This window comes from Oryzias latipes, chromosome 6 (genome assembly GCF_053564925.1).
Source record: "Oryzias latipes strain Hd-rR chromosome 6, Olatipes_Hd-rR_3.1".
NCBI lineage: Eukaryota > Metazoa > Chordata > Actinopteri > Beloniformes > Adrianichthyidae > Oryzias > Oryzias latipes.
Window position 1 is genome coordinate 8,134,898 of NC_136242.1, and position 25,366 is coordinate 8,160,263.

The following is a 25,366-nucleotide window of genomic DNA, read 5'->3' on the forward strand; positions in this document are numbered from 1 at the left end:
GGTGAGCCTCACCATCTACTGCAGGAGCTGCGTCAGAATCAAGGTCACTTTCCGTGTCTCTGTGACCAAGTTTGATGACTCATTGCTGTCCCGCATTAGTCCAAGAGGGGAGAAATAAAAATAAGAATCAAACCAGAGGGTCTTTTAATCACTGTCTCGATGAACATAAAAATAAATATCATAAAGGTCAGGAGGCCCGAGCAGGCTGCCTCCCAATCCCACTGCTGGGTCTCCTCCTGCCGGCTAGCGAGCTCTGCTGGACCCTGGGCGGCTGGTTGGCCAGCAGAAAAAGAGCAGCCAGTGTAGCTGGCGCGATCGCTCCAGCTCCATGGACCCTGAGACAGGCTGACCACTTGTCCAGGGTGTATCCCGCCTTCGCACAGCAGTTGCTGGGACAGTCTCCGGCAACTCAGCGGCCCCAGCAGCTTTAAAAAATGAAAATGAAGTTTAGGACGAAGACCCTCGCAATGATCGGCCATATTGGATTATTATTCTACCTGCTGATCAAGGCCATGAAAACGTAACGTGCCCTTCACTTCAACCTTTTTTACTTTGCGACAACATCTTGGTCATTATTGTGTCACTACTGATCTTTCTTAAATCAACGTAACAGAGGTGAGGCTCGCTGGGAACCAAACTGAATCTTACCCAGACACAGAGCTGTTAGGTTCTGCTTTTGGCATGTGCAGAGATATGATGTTTCACCTATTTTCCTTTTTCTTTGCTCCCCTTAGTGACGGAATTGCACATTTCGGTTATTTCTTATAAGAATTATAGCTCGCCACAGAAATACACTAGAAATGTGCTTTTTTTTAAGACATCCTTATAATTTTTACTCTTCATGACTGGGCTGGATTGAACCAATACCGGATGTTTGACACCCCTGTTCTAAATAGTAGATTTAGGAAGGAACCTTCAGCAAAACCAGACTAGTAGGGTCAGCCATTTGTACAATTTAGGTCTGTTTTGTAAATATAAAATGATTAGTTTCTATGATACTCATTAATGAACTAAAACTTCTGGAAATCAAATGGAAACAATTATGGGCCATTGTGTTTTGTTTTTGTGACCAGATGGTCATAAAAGATCATTTCCAAACTCAGTCTAAGGCATTCAAGATAAAAAAGGCAGAAATAAAAATGCCTAAAAAATAAAGATTCCTTTGAGCACATTTTTTCCTGTTTTAAAACAAAAGAAAACTTAGAAGTAAGGCACTGTTGATTATTTTGAAAAATCTCATTTGGGGCAAAATCTTAACAATTGATTCATGGGATAAGAAGAACAACACTAACATGTCAGCAGGTGGCTGGCCTTCCTTTGGAGTGCTTTTGGCTTCAGGAGAAAAAAGAAATGACCCCTGAGTTGATGAAAGGCTCATTTAAACGTCTGGACTATGGAACATTTTTAAGACTCTCTGTTAACACTTGGCTGAAAAGTGCAGGACAATGAGTGCTGTCACTTGGGTTGGGGTCACATTATCAACGTCTCTCGGGGGCCTGCTTTCAGCTGATGGGGCCAAAATCTGCACAGGAGGTTGATGGCCCAGTGGACAAAGTGCCTTGAGGATACCAAAGAGCAGGCCGTTGCATTCTGGCTGAAGAAGAAGTGAAACCCAAGCATCATTGAACATTTCATCATCTGTGTGGAAACTAACAATTGTTTTGGAAACTGGATAGCTTTGTGTCAAACAGTTCACTAGATACAGGCAAGGGAGCGCCAAGTTCAATGCTAAAGCAGAACAGAGAAAAAAGTTTGATCTTAGACGACTGAGCAACACACTGTTGTGAAATCTATACGACGAGTTAATCAAATACCTAAAACATCTCTGTTCATGTTCACTCAGAACAAAAACTTATTTTTTATTCCATTTATTCACCTTTCCATCCTCTATATCTGCTATCTTGTGCTGGCTCACAGGGTTGCTGACGTTTATCCCAGGTCCAGTAGGGTGAGGGTGGGGTTCACCCTGGATGGCTCACCAGACTCAGACTCAATCCTAAAAGACAGTTTAGTCACCAAGAAGCCTATGATGGATGTAAAAGGTGGGGGGTCGGAGGTGTCATGTCCTGATGTGCCCTGCGTGGAGCAAGTATCGTGCTGATGGTTTTTGAATTAAAGAAAGAACGCTCTCACCTTGGCTCCTCTGCCTTTATGTCCTGGAGGGACCCACAACAGATGTATTTAGTCTGTAAGAGAAAACCAGGGGTTGGCTCTTATCCATGTGTACAATATTTCTTTACTCTTTTATTATAGCAGCATTTGTGTGGCTCTGTTGATGTCTTATGACCTTCAAATAAAGGTAGAAAACAAAGAAAGTCAAATAGAACACTTTCAAAGATTAGAGACAAACCAATAGAATTTAATATCTCTATTTATATAGTCTTTTCCCAGAATCACAAAGTGCTTTACAAAAGGAGCATGAAATCCAATCAAAATGCAAAAAGGTAATAAAATACAAAATGATAATAAAAAAAACACAGTGAAACATAGTAAAGTAAGGACAAAAATCTACGATGGAGTATTAGGGCCACCACAAAAAAAGTAAAATTACGAGATTTTATCTTGTAAACTTGGGAGATCAAAAAATCGTAAATTTATGAGAAAAAAACACGTAAATTTACGATTGAAGTGGAAGTGAGCATGCAGAGCAGCAGGTGAAGGCCGCGCAGCAGCAGATCAGACCGACTAAACTCAGTTGAATAGGTGAGCTGAATGTTTATTGATAAGGTTCCAAATGTCTGGAAGCTCATTTGTTTGATTTACAAGTTATTAAAGTGTTATTTATTGATGGTTGGTTTGCAGGATCCCTGCAGCCCGATGAAGCCATCGGTGTCCCTGCAGCTGTCCACTTCAATCCTTTCTTCCTCCACCAAAGACCAGATCTCTACGTTTGTGTGACGTCCGAGGAGGAGCACTTTTGCCCTTTTCAACGTTGTAATGCCAATATAACAGACTATTTTCATTCCTCTTTATTGTTTTCTGTTGAAAGAGAGGTTTCTGTCATGATCTGACTAGAGTTCAGAGTGACCCAAATTCTGGAACCCAGAAGGAGACTCGGACAACGGGGTAAGTTTAGTAGATTTTATATAGAAAGGTGAGTAATGGCTTTTTCCAGAGGAGGCACGGCGGCTGGCTGGGGGAGAGCGGCAGCAGGATTCCGGAGGTGAGACAGCGTGAAGCCAGAGGACTACGACCAGGTGAGTTCCAGAGATGATTCTTCCTGAGACAGAGACGAGAGGAGCAATGACTAACATGAAGCTTGGCAACAAACAGGAGCATGAGCGGGCCAGACTATGCACCGTGGGAGGAACAACGAACTGGCGTTGAATGAAGATCCAGATGCTCCTTAAGAGGGCAATGGCGATGATGAGGTTAGTGGTGGCAGCTGGTCGCGTCCAAAAACAGAGCAGGCGAGGGAGGGGGAGAGTAGCTGGCAGAGGCACCATGACAGATTCATCTGGAGGAGGGGGCGTATGTAACACTGCTTACTTCCGCATTGGTGTTCGGATGACAGGTTTATGACGTAACGTGACAGATGAACTTCAGGTTATGTGAATGAAAAGGAGAATAAAGGCTGCAGCGATCCTCTACAACCAAACGTGACTCTGCGCTCCTTATTTTACAGATAAAAGTCCGCTTTACTGACGCCGAACCCCGGAAAGCCAGGTTCACTGAAAATAATCTGATTTTGAGTTGCCAAAAGGTTCAAAATCTCTTTGTTTTAAACCTATAATTATCCGGAAATAAAGCTTCACAAAAGGCTCCACATAATTCATTTTCAAGCTAGGCCCCGATAAACAGACAACTTCGGTGTCTCCTCCTTGTTAATCTATGACTTTTTTCTCGCAAATCTACGAGATTTTAAATCGTAAATTTAGGAGATAAAAACTCGTAAACTTACGAGTTTTTATCTCCTAAATTTACTAGATAAAATCTCGTAATTTTACTTTTTTTTTTCTTTTTTTTTTTGGGTGGCCCTTAAACTCTGTTATAAAAATCAACTAAAGCTCTCCTGAATGAAAACGTCTTGATCTGAGATTTAAAAGACTCAACAGAGTCAATCTGAATCAATGCAGAGGTCAGATGTTTAATCCTGCTGGAGTTTTGCTAGGAAATACATATTCCATGTGCTCAAGTCACTTCAAAATACGTTTAAAACAATCAAGGAATTAAAATGACACTTTCGGATACTGAATTGTAAATTGCAAAATGGATGTTCAAATTGCAAGATCAATTTCCACAATTGTCAAATTAAAACTCAATATCACTGAATTATGGGTAAAAAAGAAAAAAATTCCATTAGGTTTTAAAGGAGCCTTTGCCGTGCAAAATAATTGTTTGAACTATTAAGTGTATTCCCAACCAGCAAGTGGGCCCCATATGGTTTAAAAGTGGGCATAAAATGTGGGCCCCGAATGGGTCTGTCCTCAGTTTCCTTGATGGCCCCACCTCTATTTGCCTACATTGGCTTAAGTGGGCTTTCAGTGGGCCGGCCGTCCAGTGGACAGCGTAGCAAACCCTGCTGTTTAGGGTCCGGCAGAGCAAGCAAGCGGCACCGCCCAGGGGCCAGTAGAGGTAGCTACGCCGTCCACTGGGCGGCTGGCTGGCACAGTGAGCCAGCCCATTGAGGGCCCGCTTAAGTACAGGTAGGGCCACCACAGAAACTGCTGACAAACCCATATGGAAACTAATTTTGAGGGATCTTCTGCTCACACTCATTGGTTTGATTAATATGCAGGAGACATGAACACCAAGTCACTGTCTGCCTCTCTGCTTCCAGCCCCTACTTGTCCATCAGAGTGACGGAAATGTGAAGAGGCTCATTTATGGGTCTGTATGATATCTGAGCAGGAGAACTCAAAAGCTGCCTTTGCACAGAGGCCAGCAGCCAGCTCAGCACTGACACCTGACCCATGTTTACTCATCTGCTGCAGCCTAAGCCTAGTATCTACAGAGGCTTCCCACATGATCCACTTTAATACTGACAAGTGCCTTTTGACCAGGAAGTACCAGTAACAGAGAGCTAGGGGTTGTGGGTAATCTGTCTGTAGAGGCCAACCTAAAGATTTTGCTGCTTTCCAGTTCAGCAAAAATAGATATACAGTATACATAAAAAAGTGTTCATGAAGACTGTCTGGCTGGGATTTGCTGCAACAGCAATAAGATTTGCTGACCAGTAGCTGTGGATAAAGTTTAAGAAAAATATGGATCAGAGCATTGTATAGTGATAAATGGCTGAAGGGATAAAGTGTACGGGTTTCTTGGCTAAACATCCTGTTAAATCACCTGAAGTGATGGAGACGTTATGAAAACTTTCATTAGTCAAAATCCACTGATGCTGACATAAAATCGAAAATGTTCTTTGATTCTGATGCCTGTGTCTAAAAATTTAATTATTTGCTTTTTTAATCCCCCTTCAGCAAAATGACACCTCAGTCTGACGGCATTTAGTCAGTGAAGGAAGAGAGATAGATTCTGCAGATGAGTATTCACTCTGTGGTTGACCTGTAATAGTTCAGAAGCTGCTTTGCATTGCTAGAAAAATTAACATGGAATCAATGCAGCACATTCAGTAGCAGATCTTTTCCAATTTGATAAGAAATGTAATTAGTGGATTCTCATTAATATGTAAAGCTCAACAATGCAAGCACACCAATTTATAATCAATTTACAGCACAACTGCACAGGACAGTCAGAATACAAAAGCAGAATGCAGAATCCTGTTTCAGCAATGCGTGGGCGAGTGGGCTCTGCTCTTTTCGGAGGATTTGATGGTTGATTGTCTTCATCTCACATGTTTTTGTAGAAATTTCACTGCTAAAAAAAGCAAGCGTTTGTTTCTCAGATGAATGAAAAAAGTTACAGATCATACAAAATGCAAGAGAAGGTTCTTTTGTTCAACAGGGATGCAATAACATGAATAAAGGTTAGCCTCAAATACAAATGGGGTTTATACAAATATGTGTCAGATAATTCATTACCCCCTATTGTAACAATAAATCTGTGCAACACAAGAGGACTTAAGCTCTGATCTGTCAGCTCAGCTGTTGGACTGGACAAGCTAAAAATTAAAATAAAGCAAAATGCAATGGCTTTGATCACATTGAATAAATTAGTTTTCCTACCTTTGTATTATATTTCTCACAAAAAACGCATTATATTGATTAAAAAGTGTCCTCACAAGGCAAGCGAAAGACCCTACAGACACACACCTGACTCTTTGCCGTTGTGAGGACATATTGGTGTTTCCCAGCATCCACTCCATACATCAGCACTTTCTGGTGCATAAGAACTTGTTCAGAGGTGAGGGGTCACTTCCTAAGGAGCAAAAGTCATGACCTCTCTAAACAGCATCTGGACATTCACTCCACTTTGTTCATCTTCCACTCAGCTTACTACAGTGTTGTGGTGTACTGACAGCTGTTGAGCTAAAACATGCCAGCACTAACCGTCTTACAATACCTCAGCTTTTAAGCAGCTTTCACTCATTTAGAATGAGGATATTATTTCAAACCACATGACTTTTGTTGCTTTTCTGTGGCAACTTCCCCGAAAAAATGATTGGGTTTTCTTCTGACCTTCTTTGTTTAGTAGATGGTTTCAAAGGTTGCAAGTCCTTTGGAGTTTTCAACCTTCCTGCAATAATGTTGCCGGAATCTGATTGTTATTTTTCAGCACCGGGTTATGTGCTGTGGTTCCATCTGCTGACCTAACTTCTTTGTTTGGCCGGCTTGTTGTCAGCAGGATACTCTGCTCACAGAAGAACAGTACTTGGCTCCTCTGGAAATGTTTTTACTTTTGCACAAATAATCCCCTCTAGAACCTCATGGGCAACTTTAGCCACACTGGTTAGCACCATAGGTTAGCACTCAAGGGCATGTATGCCTTTGAGAATGGAGGCAACATCGTATCAATGGCAACAATGAACAATGTGAGTAAAGATCAAGTAAATGTTAAAATAAAAAGGTAGAACAGCTTCATCTGATGGCGTTTCTTTCATGTTTTCTAGCCTGGTTTCGCAATACTTTTTGATAGTTTCCTTTTTTTTTAGACTGCGTGGTGGTGCAGTGTTTAGGGCTCTCATCTCACAGCCAGAATGTTCTGATTCAAATCCCAGTTGGAATCTTTCTGTGTGGAGTTTGCATGTTCTCCTCGTGCATGAGTGGGTTTTCTCCGAGCACTCCAGGTTCCTCCTACAGTCTAAAAATTATTGGGTGGGGGTTCAGCCTGGCTTGGGGGATGGTTTTTTTGCCTGTGCTGGGGGGCTGGTGGGGGGTCTGCTCCCATCTGCATCTGGGGCTGGGATCACTCCCTCCCTGGCTCTGGGACGGGGCGGGGAAACTCCCTTGGGTCCCGCGGTCTCTTCGGGCGTCGCCCACTTGGCCACAGGGTCTGGGGGTGCAGGCGGCTAGGCTGGTTGGTCCTGTTGGAGGGGGGGGTGGGTCACTATCCGTTCGGGACCTTGGAGGTTTGGCGGGTTGGGGTCTTCACTGAGGCAATCAGTGGTTGCCCCGGCTGGTCGGCTGCCTCTGTCTCGTCGAGACCTGACCAAAGTTCTCCCAGGCACTTAGGGGTGGGGACCGGGGCTTGCTCCGTGGGGGCGGCGCTTTCTTGGCTCCTCTCTCCTTGTGTGGGGTCAGGGGTGTGCGGCACTTCCCTCATCTCCACTCCAGTATTTAAGATGGCCTTGCTCCAGTATTCATCGCCAGTTCGTTCAATTCAATTTCAAAATTCAATTTTATTTGTATAGCCCAAAATCACAACAACAGTCGTCTCGATGGGCCCACTATGGTGCAGTACTTGGTCCACAGTGTTTTCTTGTTTAATAAGCCAATTTCTAGTCTTGCTCTTCAAGTAACCTCGTTATCATTCTTGTCTACAGAACACAACCTTTCACAAGTGCCGACCTCGGTTCAGTCTCAAGCTCCAGACCACAAAGTTCGTCTGATCGTCGTAAATCTCCAGCTAAGCCACCAACTCCAGCCACACCACGACTTCGCCCATCGGCACGCCACGCTTCCACCAGCTGCAGATACCATCTTCACCTGCCCCGTTAATACTACGCTCCACCTCACCCAAAGAAAACTACTTATCTTCGGATCCTCGTCTCGCAGTCCTCCGCTCTGGTGACTCATCCTCGTACTCCTTGCCAAACCACCACAAACTATTATAAACACTTCTGTGTCACTCCCTGTGCATGATCTTTCTGGGTTCCAGGGCTTGTGTCTGTTCTCGTCACAGCCGATCATGACAGAATAAACTTTCCAAACTCAATACCCAGCTGACCTGGAAGATCTGCGCTTTGCTGTTTCCCAGCAAGGCGCTCTCCGGGGACGTCAAGTCGGCGATCTGGCCCGAATGTCCTCTGTTCAACAAGATCTGTTTTGTCATATTGACAATATCTCTCAAGCTTTGATGGATCTGAATAGTCATGTGACTACAACTCCCGTGAGTACCACTTCACTTCTGCCCTCAGGAAACATGGCTGTGGGTGTGGGTGGCACAGCTGTGGAAAGTCTTTTGCTCAGCCCTCGGAGCTACCATCAGTCTTTCCTCAGGATACCATCCCCAGTCTAACGGTCAAGCGGAACGGGCCAAGCAAGAGTTGGAAGTGGCACTCCGTTTCCTAGCGGCTCAAAAACACCTCTGACTGGTCTACCTACCTGGTGTGGATTTAATTCGCACAATTGAATTCTCACAATTCGCATCCTTCATCTGCTACTGGGCTTTCTCCGTTTGAGGCCTCCCTTGGGTACCTACCACCTCTGTTTCCGTCTCAGGAAGTCGATTTGGCGGTGCCCTCAGTCCAACACCATCTCCACCGCCCATCTGGAGACAAACCAGGGAACCTCTGCTCCGCACCAAGGAGAACAACTGCAAAATCGCCAATCGACACAGGGTGGTAGGGCCCACTTACCAACCTGGTCAGAGGGTGTGGCTCTCATCCAAGAACATTCCCATTCAGGCCACTTCACGGAAGCTAGCCACACATTTCATTGGCCCTTATGAAATTGACAAGATCATCAAACCCACCTGTGTCCATCTCTGACTACCTGCTGCTCTTAAGAACCTTCCATCATTTCCCAAATCAAGCCGGTCAATGAGCGTCCACTTTGCCCGCCGTCCGCAGCCCCTCCTCCTGCCCGTATCATTGACGGCGCCCCCGCCTTCACTGCAAGTCGGGTTCTGGACGTCCGGCGTCAGGGTTTCCAGTTTTTGGTGGATTGGGAGGGTTACGGGCCTCCAATATTTAAGATGGCCTTGCTCCAATATTCATCGCCAGTTCGTCGCCCACTATAGTCCAGTACTTGGTACACAGTGTTTTCTTGTTTAATAAGCCAATTTCTATTCTTGCTCTTCAAGTAACCTCGTTATCATTCTTGTCTACAGAACACAACCTTTCACAAGTGCCGACCTGGCTTCAGTCTCAAGCTCCAGACCACAAAGACCGTCTTATTGTCGTAAATCTCCAGCCAAGCCACCAACTCCAGCCACGCCGGAAACTCCAGCCATGCCACAACTTCACCCCTCGTAACGCCACGCTTCCACCAGCTACAAATACCATCTTCACTACGCTCCACCTTACCCAAAGAAAACCACCTACCTTCGGATTCTCGTCTTACAGTCCTCCGCTATGGTGACTTATCCTCGGACTCCTCATCAAACTACCATAAACTAAATTAAACACTTCTCTGTCACTCCTCGTGCGTGATCTTTCTGGGTTCCAGCGCTTGTGTCTATTTACATCACAGCCGATTGGGACACATAACCCCCATTGTAACAGTAAAAATCTGTCTGATGGACAGGACAAGTAAAAAAAAAAAAATGTGAGTACCATCAGTGTTGATTACCATGCCTGGCTCCATATTATGTCCATAAGACTTTCAGGAGCTAAAAAATTGTAAATGCAATAATTCCTCATGCAACAATCCTTGCTTTTGGCATTCCAAAATATTATCCACAGGGTGCCATCCTGCATCACTTTTGATAGACTTATATTGCATGAATATTGATCTACTCACATCTCCTCCTTGCAGTTTTTTATGCATTCTGCCAGAAACACCTATATTCCTACTTCACTACTGGCAACTGTTGGTAAGTCACTGCAGTTACACATAGTGTTTTTGCACATTATTGAGGTCACATGCATTTTTATGTATGCTAAGCTTTGCTAAACTGGGCACAGGGTTGAGCTGTTTTTATAAGAATAGCTACATGTTTAATATATGTAACTTTGGGTTGTAGACAATGCTGCCTCAATATTAAATCCCAGACTGCACTCTGGCTGTCTTCTATATTTCTCTCATCTTGGGAAACATCTTCAGTTTATTCAGCAGGAGTTTTGTCTGTGGTATCTTAATAAAAAAAAAAAGAACAGCTTTTCAAATTAAACAGGTAAAAGCTTTTAGCTGTGATTCATCAGTTTTGTCTCAAAAGTTGTGCCAGGAAATAATAGTGGGGTTGAATACTCTGCTCTTCCTTTTTTTTCAAAGGATTATTCATCATATTTTAAAGGTTGCTCACTGTGTCAGTTGGTGTTCATTAAATCTAAGAAGCAGAGAATCTTTAATCATTTTAGAAAATTTTCAAGAGCAAACACTGCATGTTTGGGGTTATGGTTATATTTGATATTACTTTCAGCATTCACAGGGATCATAATTCACTCAAGATTCAACTGTTAAGGCCCTGAAGAGCTGACACTCAAAGAGGGTGATTGTTTATTCTTTATTTGTGTTGAAATGTATGTGTAAATGTTTCAATGTTTTTAGGGAAAACACAGATCATCCCCACTGCTCACCATTACTGGCTCAGCTGTGATACATACCTTTACAATCATCCAAGGGCAAAATGTAATAACTGACTTGTATATTTGACTGTATTCTTCTCCCCAGTGGATTTCTCATCCAGAATAATTTTGGATGTAAAAGAAAGTGCCCCTTAAAGTGGTGTGTAAGCCTATACCGCCCCGTCCCAGCAGGCTTACATACATCCAGCCTTTAACTGCAGGATCACATCCAGAATTTTGTTTCCTTGTTGTTGAATGAATGTGGAGTCTTTTCCACTGCCACAGTGGGACTGAAGGAATGGTGTTTACTGCTCAGGGCCAATTGGACCACAGAACTCTCACACAAATGCACACAATCGCAAATGCACGCAGACACAGGCATGTTTTAACACACATTAAAAGAAGCAAAAAGACAGCAAACAAAGGATGTGTCCTACAAAAACCGCAAATCACTGTAGTTATTGTCAATAATAAAGGCATTTTTAACATTAAATTTTTTACTTAGTATGAGTAGCATTACACACAACCATCATTCAAACATGGGTGGACGAGCCAAGTTCACCACACCATCACCCTCCCAGCTGCTACATGATTGGCTGATTGTGTCGTCACAGAGACAACAGCTGTCTCCAGGATGAAGAAGCTACTTTGAGGGTGCCAGCCAGTCTGCAGGCCTGCAACTGGATAGTCCCTGAGGTCCCCCCCTGGCCTTCAGAACCCACGCTCACAGTCACAGACAGCAGGATTAGCGCCCTCTAGAGAGAATAAAGTTCTGGACAGATTGGTTTATCACTCAATGTGGCATTTGCCCAAGTGTGAGAAGAAACTCAGAATGATTCTTAGAACCCTTACAAAAAGACCAACTTCCATAACTACTGGTTTGTACAAAATAATACAGACGTACTTTTAGACGCAACTTTGAACAAAACAACATTTTATAAAATGATTGGGATAGGAATAAAGTTGCGTTGAACAACTTCAGTTAAAAAAATTAAATACAAATTTTATGGCAAAATGTGTCAAGGAACCATGAAATTACACTTCACAAGGAGCCTTAGTGTCTGTACCATACGGATACGGCATTAAGCTGCACAGCTGAGGTCTGTGTCCACTTTCTCATGGGGCTCTTAGACTTTTCATCAAGTCCCAACTGTTAGCATGCTAAAATAAAACCATAAAAGCCGGAAACCCTTCAGAAGGTACTCAGAATCTGAGCTGAGGTACCCAGGAACAAACAACAGACTACCATCTAATTCATTAGTACGTATAAGTTAAACCATAGAGCTCGTGTTTTAGAAGACTATTGATTGGTCAGTTGTTAGCTAAGCAGGAATCCCTGTTTAAACAATGTGCTACTAAAACCTTCTGAATCCTAATAATCTATTAAATCACTATCCAAAGACAATTTACAGGAGGTTTCAAGATAAAAGAGTGGCATTTTAAAATGATACATTACGTAAGTAGTAGAAAGTCTCTCATACAAATGCTGATGTTTTAACAGAAAGAAAAGTAAGCTTAACCTAAAAAGCCTATTTTTTTTTTTTTTTTACAAAATTTCATAAAATCAAATTCCTAGTAAATTTGTCACCAAAATTGTAATTCAGTTTTCAGTTTTTTTCTTCTTTTAAGTCTGTCATGTTGGGTAAAATGATGATATGATTGATTAAAGTCTTGCAGGTTTTGTTCATGACTGTGCTGCTTTATGTACAGAGGTCACGTTGTGCTCTGTGCTGCATGTGTTGTTGTGACTCCACTGCAACTGTCAGGACAATGACCTGTGTGATCTGCACCTGCCACTGACGCAGCAAATGTATGTGCACACTTCCACAGACACGCACATAAAAACACTCAGAGGCAGGGCTCAAAGGAGTTGGACGGAGCCAGACATCTGACTGAACAGCCATGGAGAACAGGCCACAGGACCACCAAACTCCTCTAGGGTTGATCTGCTGGCCCAGTGCAAACATGTGTGTGTGCGAGCTTATGCAAGTATGTAGAATCAAGATCAAAATATAAGATCAAATTTGTCTTTTCACTGTGCCAACACTGACTACAAAATCAAGATAAGAAAAGGTGCAGGCAACACTAAGTTTTTCCTGCTGACATTTTACAAAAGGCTGAAATGGGACACAGTCCATTTGTACCCTCTGACTCCTAAATGAAATAGAAAATGCCATTTTATGTTTCCGTGTCCCGGCTCCGTACATCTATCACGATCTGAGAAGTGAATATTTCTCTTCTTTATTTTTGTTTGATGTCAGATGAAGACAGATTGAAACATTTGTTTTTTAGTTTAATGTGTTTAAAACAGTTCATTTTTTGTTGAAAGCTTGGGAACGCCGTAAGATCTTTTATTTAAAATGATGGAAAACCTGTCTGTCTTTTGTTTGTGTCTTTGTAAGCCTATGTGGGCTGGGCACCTTTGGTGCTTGACACTAAAATAAATAAATCAATCAATCAATCAAATCATCAATCCTCGATCAAATGGTCATTAACATGTTAAAATAGGACATTCCAAAGGAAGTCCAGTGCATCTCAGGGAACTGAGCCTTATTTTAACCAGGTAGCCAGATACCAAAATCAAACAAAGTAATAAAGAAAAACACGAGTCAGGTTAAGAAAACTACAGAACAAACCTCTAAAAGGTCGATCCATACAGGTAAAAGCTCATCACACCCACTGCAAAGCTATACCGGGCTTGTTCTGCAGCTGTGTAACCTGGGCATCTAAAGCCACACAGTAGAAAAAGAGTCAAGCATGACTCTAGCTGTCTTGGTTAAAAACACAAAAAGCTAACTAGCTTCACAAATAATAAAAAGATCAAGTCTTCAAAGTTGTCTCATTAAAGGTTCCAAACTCCAGCTTATTTGAAATAGTTTGGCAAAGCTGTACAAAGGGTTAAGAAAATATGTGTGTTTATTTTGAGAGTATTTGGAAAAAACTGACAGTTCTAAGTAAATACAATACTTTTTAATACAATATATAATTTCATTTTCTTTGAAATTGCCTCATCTTTTAAAAGTCTTCAAGTACATTGTTACTAAAAAATAAATTTTGCTACCTATTTCTCGTGTATCTTTCTTGCCTGCTCTGCACATGCTCGCCATAAACAACATGGGAGTGACAGCAGTTTTTATGAGTATTTGATTTTAGAAAGCTGGGCTGCTTCCTGGATGTTTTCATTTGAAATGTAATGGAGCAAACCACACGTTGGCCAAAACTCAGACCGTTCTGAGCGACTAAAGCCACTGAAGAAGTCAGATTTGTATTTGCTGCTGCTTCATCATGGCAGGGCTTGCCATCGTCTTCATCATTGTTTGTATTTCTGTTTTTGTAATCCAGTATTTGTATGTAGCACGCACATCGTCACACATGCTCAAACCGTCTGTGAGCACACATTTATGGTAAATGACAGACATGGCAGGTGTGGCCCCACTGTGGTCCCCACCTGTTGATCTGACCACCTCTGTGCCTCCCCCTCTGCCCCACCCTCGCACACACCCCCACAGACACCCACAGACCTCTGACCCAAAGAATAGCTTCCAATCCCACTGGGCAAGCTAACAACCCCATGTCGCTCCAAGTAACCATGACCCCAGCCCTGGGGTTTCATAAATAAAGCTTAAGTCATATCTGCCTCACCATGCTGTTTTTACCCCTCCTCACCCATAACCCTCTAATTCCTGAACCCACCTACTCCTCCATTCTAGAACTTTTGAAACACCATGTACTAATGTACACTGTGACATACTCTTCATCCTGAAATGACCACAATCCATGTTATTATTATTGTTTTCTCTGAAAAGGTTTATGCCAGGGCATTTTCTCAAATTATCTTAGAATAACTTCAAAACCATTTAAAAGTTAGGTTGTTGCCTTATCTGCGGCAGAAAACAAAAAAATGCTAAGGCAGAGAAGGATATCTGCTGCAGTTAGTCTCTGAAAGCACTCTGAGGACGTGTTTGTGTCAAAGGTGGTGCACAGCTGACTTCTCCCCCCTTACCGCTGAATATTACCTGTTTTAACTTCAGATTGATTTTGTTGAGATGTTTGCTCAGGTCACTGTGGGACATATGATCAGAAGATTCAAAGGGGTTACAAGCAAAGAGATGGAAACAATTTAACATCAACGAATCTATATTAACATCACAGTAAATAATAGAAACCCCTTTTTTTAATCCTAACCAGCTAGTAAACACATAAATACTGTAAGGACTGAGACATATCAGTGATTTTTCCTGTTCAGTTATCCATCTGTACCTTCATCTTTACTTCTGCTTTGTTTAAATGTCACGGTTTTGGGTTCTTTGCCATTATGTTCTAGTTGTTTTATGTTTGGGCCTGTTTGAGTTACTTCCTGTTTTATTTTGTAGCATTTCCTGTTTTGTTGTTGTTTCAAGTTTTACCTTTCCCCATCAGTCCTGAGTGTTTCCACCTGTGTCTTGTTGCCTTCTATGTATTTAAGTCTTGTCTTTCCCTTCCTCCTGTGCTGGTCCATATTATGTCATACCACGAGTTCCTGTGTGGTTCTTGTTTCAAGTTTAGAGTTTTGCCTGCCTGTTGCAGTGGATTTGTTTTGTAGTTTTTGGTTTGTTTAGTAAAGCTCCGTCTTCCCTGGAATTCCTGCCTCCCCTCCTCTCTGCGTCTGGGTGCTCCTCCCTTTCACCTTCCGTAACATTAAAACTAATTCATCTTGGAGCTACATTTAGCAGGGAGTAGCATCGGGGGAGCCTGCTTCTGGTTCATGAATGAATATATATATATATATATATATATATATATATATATATATATATATATATATATATATATATATATATATATATATATATATATTTCAGTTTTTGACTCTTAGCCTTCTTCATATACACCTTTGCTGTGGGTTTTTGGGTTGTCCTAACCCAAAAACCCGAAGGGCTGTAGAGAGGAGCGTCTGCATTTTAAGGGGATCGCATCCATCATGGACAATCCTCGTCACCCTCTGCATGACACCATGGGTGCACTGAGCAGCTTCTTCAGTCTGAGACTGAAACCCTTCGCTGCATGAAGGACCTCTTTTGCACATCAGCCATTAGACCATGCCCCATAGACACTTCATTGTATATATTGTATTATACTGGGTTTTTTTTCTTAGTTTTTTTAGCTATTGCAACAAATAAATTCCCCCATTGTGGGATGAATTAAAGTCCTAGCCCTATCTCTATACCTAATCCTAGTCCTAGTCCTGTGCTCATGCTTATGGTAAAAGCATTAAGTAATTGTAAGCCACAATTACTGACCATGCACAAATGTCGAGGTGTGCAAAAGTGTCTGTAGGTCCCCTGTTGGATGTCCATACAAACTACACTCTGTCTAATTTCTTCATTTCTAACAGTCAGGCTGCACGCAAGGAGCACAGATTTATGACATAATGGCACTAATGTGCTCCATGCGCAGTGTGCAAAATTTTGGGGGGTGAAAAAAATGAAAAATCCTTCTCCCCTACTCCAGCCTTTCTTACTCTTACAGGTTGGATAAGTGTTCGCAACCACCTGTCGTCCGCAGCATGCCCATCATCATCATCATCATCAGCCTGTCACGCCACTGCTGGCGGGTGGCCTCCACATCTTACTCCACTCATCACGGTTTTGGGCACTCTGGGTCCACGTGCTGCCTGCCTTCTGCTCGATGTCATCTCTCCATCTTTTCTTCGGTCTTCCCCTTCCTCTCTTCCTGTCCCACAGAGTCCATTCTGTTGTTTTCTTAGCCCATTCGTGGTTCTTCATTCGGGCTACATGTCCTGCCCACTTGCCTTTGGCTTCAATCACTTTCTGGATGACATCCTTCACCCCTGTTCTTGATCTTAAGTCTTCGTTCCTGACCTTATCTCTCCTCGTAACACCCAGCATTGATCGTTCCATGCTCCTCTGGGTGATTGCCAGTTTCTCTCTTTGGCGGTTGGTTAGTTACCATGTCTCAGCTCCATACGTCATTGATGGCGGTATGACAGTGTTCATGATCTTCCTCTTGAGACACATGGGCATTTTTTGATCTCTCAGAAACGTGCTGTACTGTCCAAATCTCTTCCAAGCGGATGATACTCTCTCGTCTATTTCTTTCGCCATCTCATTTCCGGGTGTTAGCAGTCTTCCCAAATACTTATACTCATCCACCTCCTCCAGTTGTTCTCCATCCACAATTATTCCTTTCCTTCTCCTTTTCCTTGCTATTTCATTGCACATGATTTTGGTTTTCTTTTTGTTCATTTTCATGCCATCTTTTCTCCCTTCCTTGTTCTGAGATCCTCTTCCTTTTCTGCAAATAAGATGATATCATCTGCAAATCTCAGGTTGTTCATCCTCTCTCCATTGATGTTAATTCCCGCTTCAGCTTCCATTCTCCTGAATATTTCTTCCAACGCTGCTGTGAACATCACTGGTGACAAGGTGTGTCCTTGTCGCACTCCCTTCATGATCTTAATCTTTCGGCTAAGTAATTCATTCCGAACCTGAGCAGTGCCTCCACCATATGTCTCTTTCAGGATGTTGATGTACCTATCCTCTACGCTGTGTTGTTTTAGCGCCTCAAAAACAGCCTTGTGCAGGATAGAATCAAAGGCTTTTTCATAGTCTACAAACGCCATATAAATGGGTATTTTATACTCATTGGTTTTCTCAAATATTTACATGACTGACTCCAGATGGTCGATAGTTGAATGACCTCTTCTGTAGGCAGCTTGTTCTGGCAGCTGGTGGTCTCTCAGATTGTCATTCATCCTATTCTTCAAGATGTTCATGAAGAGTTTGTAGACTTGGGAGAGTAAGCTGATTGGTCTATAATTAGCAAGGTCTTTCTTGTCTCCCTTCTTAAATATGAGTGTTATAATGGCATTTTTCCACGTCGCTGTCTGGAAGCAGCATGATAATCATAATGGGTATGCTGCTTTTACACAATAAAAGAGAATACATATCATGATCATCGTGAAAAAATAAGTAATTCTGAAAACAGCAATGGGAAATAAAAACAAAGCTACTTTGGAAAATTTAATTTTGAAATCTGAGTTTCTAAAAAAAGCCATAAAATTATAATCTTATTCAACCTGATCAAAAATGAACATTTTAAAATGTTTTTAAATAATGAAACAGGTTTTTAAAGCAAAAGGAAATATATTTAATAATTTAATGGCTAATTAAAATCTGTGTGCAGGTTTTCACAATTTTATGACTTTTTATGACTTAGTTTTAGTGTGTTCGACGAAAGTTTATCCTGTTCGACCCATGACCCTCGTTTTAGATTTTGGCTCCCTGAGTAATTGAGTTGGACAGCCCTGACTGTGGGTTTACTTTGGTCCAGATTGAGCTAGGTAGACTAAGGTAGACTGATAAGCGTTTATGACATATAGATTATGGGGAAATTTGAGAAGCAATGTGGATCACTCTAAAAGTTGTTTCAATGAGCCTGCATTCATTCAATCACATTTCAAAGAGTTGCTGTGTCTCAACATTGTGGTGTTTTGAGAGAATTCTGAAACTACAAGGTAGCTTTTAGGATGACGTCACAGCAGTAAATGCTGCGTAACGAGACACAGAAAAGCATGTTAAGTTGTGTTATACTTTTCTTCTCTTTGATGACACAACAATTGTTGCTCTACATTTGTCCTACAGTGGCCGTTTTAGTCCAGTTGTGCCGCTCCGAGGACGGATTATATTCAGACAACAAAATGTCAGAGCCAGCCGAAGCCGAATGAATGAGACAACTTCAAAAGATGGGTCCAAGAGCGGTTCCTGGTCCCGGACCAGGGTCCACTTGGGTGTATTCAGATTAAAAATGTGTTCCAGATTTTCGAGGGAAAGGAACTCTGGTTCACTCAAAGCGGGCCAAATGTCTGAATAAAGCCTTACAGAGTCATTTGTACTGTTACTGGAAATGCTGCCACATCGGACCATTCTCTTGTGAATTGAGAGATGATGAGCTAGTGTGTGTGGTTATCGAAGCAATTTCTGATATTTGGTGCACTGTTTTGTCTTTTCTTATTGTTTTCCCTTTTTTCCTGGTAAAGTTTGTAACATTATCATGAAACCACTGAGCTGGAGTCCTGTGCTCTGTGTGTGTGGTTGAATTTAGGAGACTGTTTAAATAGCTTTGATGACTTCAACTTGAATAGATGCATCTTGTTAAATTAAACATAACTGTCTCATGTTTCTTTATAAGAATAATCGTTTGTGCTGTGTTTTAGGAGATTTTTAGGTAGAATTCCTACAGGTGGTCTGGTTGTAGCGTGGCACCCGACATTATGATTTGCTCTGGTCAACAAATTCCGACTATACCTATTGAGTTCTCTCAGGTATACATGAGTCAATTGTTGTCCCATAATTCTCAACTCTATTCTAAATTAATTTAGGGTTACTAGAAATTAGTACAGGGTCAGTTTAGTATAGCAATGACTTTGACCTTTTAGCTGGGATTCATGGGCAATCTGGTGTTACTTATTCTTGTGTTTCATTCGTAATCAATTTAAAAGATACAAAGGTACAATTTTGTGCAGTAAATTGTGCTCTTTGCTTGATGTATTTACATAAAATCTAACAAATTATGTCATACATTTATTTAATACTATAGGTTATATTAAAAAAAATCTATGTGCAAGATTCTAGTGTGTTTTAGGTGTTTTGCTTTGACCTGATAACTTGTGATTTGTCAGGTGCAGTGGGTTGACAGTCACTACACCTCAAAGAGGAACTTTGGTCTTTAATGTCCAAAGCTTGGCCCTCGATCCAGCTCAAGCAGTAAACTGGAAGGAATGTCTCCGTCTTGGCATTCACCAAGCACCACTGCTGAGGTAATCCCCGTTTTTTACAAGCCCTGACACAACACTGGAAGCAAGAGGAGCTTTAACAGCTGTGACTAACTCGCAGATGAAACAAACCACATTATTTGGCAAAGTCCCACACACTGTAAGCTTTCTTTGGGGGTTCATTCCCCTCTTCATCCTGAGCACACAGCCCATCCTATGCTCCTCTGAAGAAGAACTTTTGCAAGGACCTATATTACCTAAAGTTTTGAAGGAAAATTGTTTTTGCTTCATTTTCTTGAGTTTAAATATTACATTCATTTTAACAACAAATCAGAGTCCTTGTTGCACAAATGCAAATAATGTATAGTTGAACCCTCTGACCAATCAGGTTGAAGGTAGAAAAAACCTTAACTAGTGGACTGACAAAACCTCAACATTGAAAAAAGGGATGCGAGCATAATTTTTTATGCATGAAGTTTAAATGCCTTGTAAATCAATCTTTCCAGTGATGCATGTGTTTGGGTTAGCTGAAGGGACGGATAGATCGATCCAAGTACAAGTCCTATTGATACCGAGGTGGGTATTGATATAAGCATGATGGGATTGATACTACTGATACTTTTGATACTTTCATCCCAGTTTTATTTTTCAATATGTACAGTAAAGTACTTGCAATTACTCACAGAGTTCATGCAAGGGACAGGGATTCGTAGGCTTTGGAAAATGAATGAATAAATAAATGCACTGTCAAGCTGTTTGTTTTTATTTTAACATAAGCGTTTCTCTCTTTATGGAGGACAGCAGACACACTTAAGCATTTCACAAGATTAATGTTTAGGCAGCCAAAGTCAATGAAGACTGCATTGCTGTCCTGTGGCCTGCTGGATACATTGACCCTCCAGAAGAAACATCCCCTAAAAAAATTATTTTACAAGGTGGTGGCAGGATAACTCTTGCCATGTTCAGATTTTGATCTTTTGGTGTCCCGTAATTACATAACATGACGGTAAAATGTAGCTTAAAAAAAGCAGACATTTATTGCTGGTCTCCAGTCATTTTCTAATTGTTCACATGACGTTAGTGATTAGTTCTGATTGTTATAGTTTGTCATAGCATTGGTTTATCACATCACAGGTTTGTTGAATTTTTCTCAGATCGTTCTTGATATATTGTGGTGATTGACTTGGTCTTTGGTGCGGGGAGTCCTCTAGTCAAAAGACTTGTAGAAGCTGTTGTTGGTTGTTGTTGGTAGAAGTGTCATCACAGAAACATGAAATCTTGCTGTGCGCTCAACACTCGTGACACCTTCAGCCCGGCATGCTGTGGCCCAGCTGGCCCCCCGCGAGGGATTAGTCAACCACGCCGGGAAAAGACGTGTGAAATTGTGGCAGGCACGAAAATAAAATGACGGCGTTTGTGAGGCTGTGCGTGGAGGAGAGTGTTGGCACGCACGCCGCTCTGTAAGCTGATCTGTACCCATGTGAGTGCCGTCTAAGTACTCCAGCCAACTGTGAGTCAGGGGCGGTGATCACGACTGACAGCAGGTGCTCTGAACAAGAAACACTATCACCTCGACACACTGCAGCTGTATTCTGTAATTGATTAGAGCAAGTTTTATGACAGAGAGGCCTGAGGCATCCAGCCACACTCATGCCTGACCAAGACTTCTCTTAAAATAATTAGGACCAACCATATGCATCAGGAAAATTTACTTCTACAAAGTATTGGCTGAGGAGATTCATGCGTGAAGGCTGCAACATCAACTAAAAGAAATTGATCTTGAAGAAAGAAACGTTTTGTGATTTTCCGTTTCATCTTAAAGTTTCATCTTAAAGTATGACACGTGTGGATCAGCCTCAACTTAAGCTGCAACCCAAACTTTTTGCTGCCACATTAACAACCGTAGGTGTCAGCATGTTAAAATGGGAGGTGCAGCATCGCTGTCTTCTTTGATGACAAGCTTCCATCTTAGAAACTGATGTTTTCTGCAAATTCTGTTTTTTTCCTTAAGATGTATATATCAAATAAAAAGGCATATTATTTCAGTCAAATCACTCCCTCTATTTTCTTGTTGTTCTGGTTGGTATTCAAATTTTATGAGCTAAAGTTGGTCATGTATTGAGGACTTTTTGTTTTTTCCTTAACGGTCAAAGATTTGTTCCAGTGAACCTTGCTGAATCCCTTCCCTTGTAAATAAACAAGGTGGTAGAAGTCGTGGTAGAAAACCTAGCTGTTTATAATTTTTTAATTTACTTATTTTGCCTTTTAAAATCTGCACACATTTTGGGAATACAAAACATTTGTCAGAAAATGACAGAAACTTAAATATAACAATGAAAACACTTGTCCATTTGAGTTCTGTGCTAATTTATTCATCATGTCTCAGACATCACTGTTATCTTTTGTGTTAGAAAAAGGCTCATGAATTATAAATACTGACATGATAGTAATGAGGCAGAGTTCTCCGTGCATATTATGATTTTCATTTAAGTGTTCAGAGGCAGCACAACCGCACCAGCCACAGGATAACCTTGTTTGTTCAGTTTTATTTGCAAATATAACCAGGTGTAACTATTGGGGCACTAGGACCCAGAGAGGGCTTTGCACCAGGTGATAGGTTCTGTTCGGTGATGGGGGACTAGTGCACTTTATAGGCTGCGTCCAAATTACTTCACTTCTCACTACTTATATGGAATGATATTTCTGCCACCACGTTGCACAAAAAACTTTCTAAATTTCAAATAAAAATATTAAATATTTGCTTTTCAATTATCTTTTATTTTGCTTTTAATTTTTTTTGCCTTTAAATGTTTTTTCCTTTAGAAACGTATTTTTTGCTTTCGAAAACTTTCAAAAACACATGTTTTCGCATGCTTTGTGTCACATCTCGCTTTTTTCCTATCTTTGATTTTGTTAAAGTTAAAGTGCCTAGGATAACACAAGGTTTACGGAAAATCAAACTTTTTAACAATAATTTGCTCTGCAGGATTCACATATTTCACACAGGCCGGTTGATTTAATGTCAGCAAATAAATTTTATAGTTTCAGGAGATCCTCAGCCATAAATTCACAAATCTGACTTAATAAAAAAAAATAATCAAAGCTAAAAAAGAAAGAAAGCATGAATTATTGCTAAAATTATAAAAAATGAAAACGTCTTCATCCAAAGAGAAAACATTGAGGGTAAGAAGAGCTGGTTCGGTTTCTGAGCCTTGGTAGCATGCACCATGTTAGATAAATGTGGCGATTTAATTGGTTAGATTCTGGACCAATCAGCAGCTGTTTGATGGCAGTTTTGTCACGCTAAACAGAAACTTAACTCAGCAAAATCAAAAATAGGAAAAAAGCGAGATTTGACACAACGCATGCGAAAAGTGTTTTGCAAAAGCAAAAAAAGTTTTTAAAAGCAAAATAAAAAATAATTAAAAAGCAAATATTTAACATTTTCACTTGCAACTTAGAAAGTTTTGTGTGCAACGTTGTGGCAGAAATATCACTCATACTTAGTGATTTTTATAGTGGTTTTCGCCATTTTGTAGTGCTGTCCGAAACTGCAATTCCAAAATCGATGCTTGCTATATTGGCAAATACAGACACAATTTTAGGGTGATGGGGGGGGGGGGGGGGGGGGGTCATCCTTGCAGTGCACCTCAGGGGGAGTAGCTACTTGCCAGTGGTCCCCCTTGGGAGCTTGGACATCACTGTGAGCAATCAGGAGATGTCCTCTCAATGCCCTACCTGCTAATTTTAACTCCCCCCTTTAGTACACACACACTTTTCCCCATAATAATATACACTTCAACACACACACACATACAGAAACATGCATACAAGGAAGGTGGGACCTCTGATTTTCTGTCCCATACCCCATCCCTGGCGGAAGAACCAGGCCATCTGTAGCGGCGGCCGTGTTCCCTGGGTGCCGGCTTCCTCTCCATTCAGGGAGAGGGATCCCTGAGTTCCCTGGAAAGACCAAGAGCCGGGGATCACATCACATCTGAGCCTGGGGGAGTCTTGTCGCTGTGGTGAAGGTTCTGGTACTTGCCCTCAAGCACTGGGTCTTGCCAAAATTCCAACAGTGGGTAAACCTGTTCAAGCCATATTTACAACACTCTTTGGGGATTCTTATCTTCTGGTTGGGCTGGAGCTTTCCCTCTCCGTGTCCCTGTACCTCCCTGGTTGGGGGCCCCTGTGGCAGTCCTGCCCTGGCCTGGGATTGCCCGGTGGGCGGTTGTTCTCTCCTCGCTGCTGCGGTGGGGGTCTTGGTGTGGGGATTGCGCTCCCTCATTCTTTGAGATTCTGAAATGTATGCGTGTGAAGGGTATTTGTGACATGTACATGTTTACTTGTTTTACGTGAACATTTTTGGAGCGAGCAGGTATGTTTGTAACATTTGAGTGTGCGTGTGGATAGGCCCCGCCCATTTTAGATTTATTATACATCTACAGCTGACAGTAATGATTATAAACTTCCAGCAACTTGTTGCTTCTTGATTTATGATTTTACTCCCCCCTCTCTAACACCCCTTTCTCTTCCTCCCTTCTCATTTTTTCAGTCTGGTCCCACAAAAACAGTTACAAATGGTCATTGATTCATCTTCTTAACAGTTTTGTCCCATTCAGGGTCAAAACGGTTTCCCAGCCACTTGTGGGCGAAGACAGGGGGCATCCTGTACAGGGCCCCAAATCACACACAGCTAGGGACAATTTAGACTAACCAATTAACCTATGAAGGATTTTGGACGGTAGGACTTTACATAGAAATTGGCGTTATGTTCTGGATCCCCCAGCTGGGACTTGAACCAGGGGCGTTCTTGCTGTGAGGTAAGAGTGCCAACCACTGCACCACCGTGCGGTTACAAATATATATATATATATTTTTTTTTAATAAACCATCAATGGTTTCATCATCTGAACACAGTGGATTCACAAATAGTCATAGTAAAACGCTCATATTGATCAGACTATCTCTTTGTGAAATCAGTGATGTCATATTTGCCGTTTTAAAAAAAAAGTAGTGAGTAAGTTGTTCCAATTGCTGTTAAATTCCAGGGCACCACATAATCCAACACTATGTTGTTTTTTAGTAGTTATGGATTAGGTGGGGAATTCAGACACAGCCCAAACAAACTGATGTTTGTGCAGCGTGTTGAGTCCCAAAACTTGTTTTATGCACTGTGATAAGCTCCAGTCCTCCGGAAGGCTGCAGCGGGTGGGGTACCAGATCTAAAATAGGTTTTATGGGCTGCAACAAGCCTCAATCTTACGGAACACAGCGGTGTGCAAAATGTCGGGTTTGAACATAAACTGAACTTGGTCAGAATGCCGATCATGTCCACATTGTATTTTAATGTTAATTATGTCCTAGTTTGTTTATGTACTGAAGCACATTGATTTAAGTTTTATTTGATTTTCATCCATCAAATTCTTTTTAAATCTGCCACTAAACTATTCCACTACATATGCCTTTAACTTTTTTTGTATTTTAGTACTGTCACTAGTTTAATGAACAGGCTTTTAAATCATTTTAATCATGGGACCTCTAGACCCAACTGTTGTAAACAGACAGGGGGGGTTTGTTTAATAGTGGGAGCTGTTCTTCAGTGTGTGGTTTTATTTGCAGTGTTGCCTCCCCCATGTTTTGTTATAATTTGGTTTTTTTGCAGGGCAGTTGCATCTTAAGTGGTGTGTTTGTCTACAGCTCTGAGTTTGTTTGTTTTTACAAGAAACTACTGTCGTGTTGTGTGGTTTATGCAATATCAAATACACTTTCTTTACTTGCTATTGCCTCTTCCAGTTAAGTCTGGA

The 25,366-nt window shown here is 41.5% G+C and overlaps 1 long non-coding RNA gene across 1 annotated transcript; it reads left to right on the forward strand.

Moving 5' to 3' along the window:
- Positions 1 to 3,065: 3,065 nt before the first annotated feature.
- Positions 3,066 to 8,022, forward strand: LOC144992414 (uncharacterized). The gene is made up of 3 exons (XR_013656333.1): positions 3,066 to 3,197; positions 3,274 to 3,371; positions 7,883 to 8,022. It is a non-coding gene; the product is annotated as an uncharacterized LOC144992414 (long non-coding RNA).
- Positions 8,023 to 25,366: the final 17,344 nt, after the last annotated feature.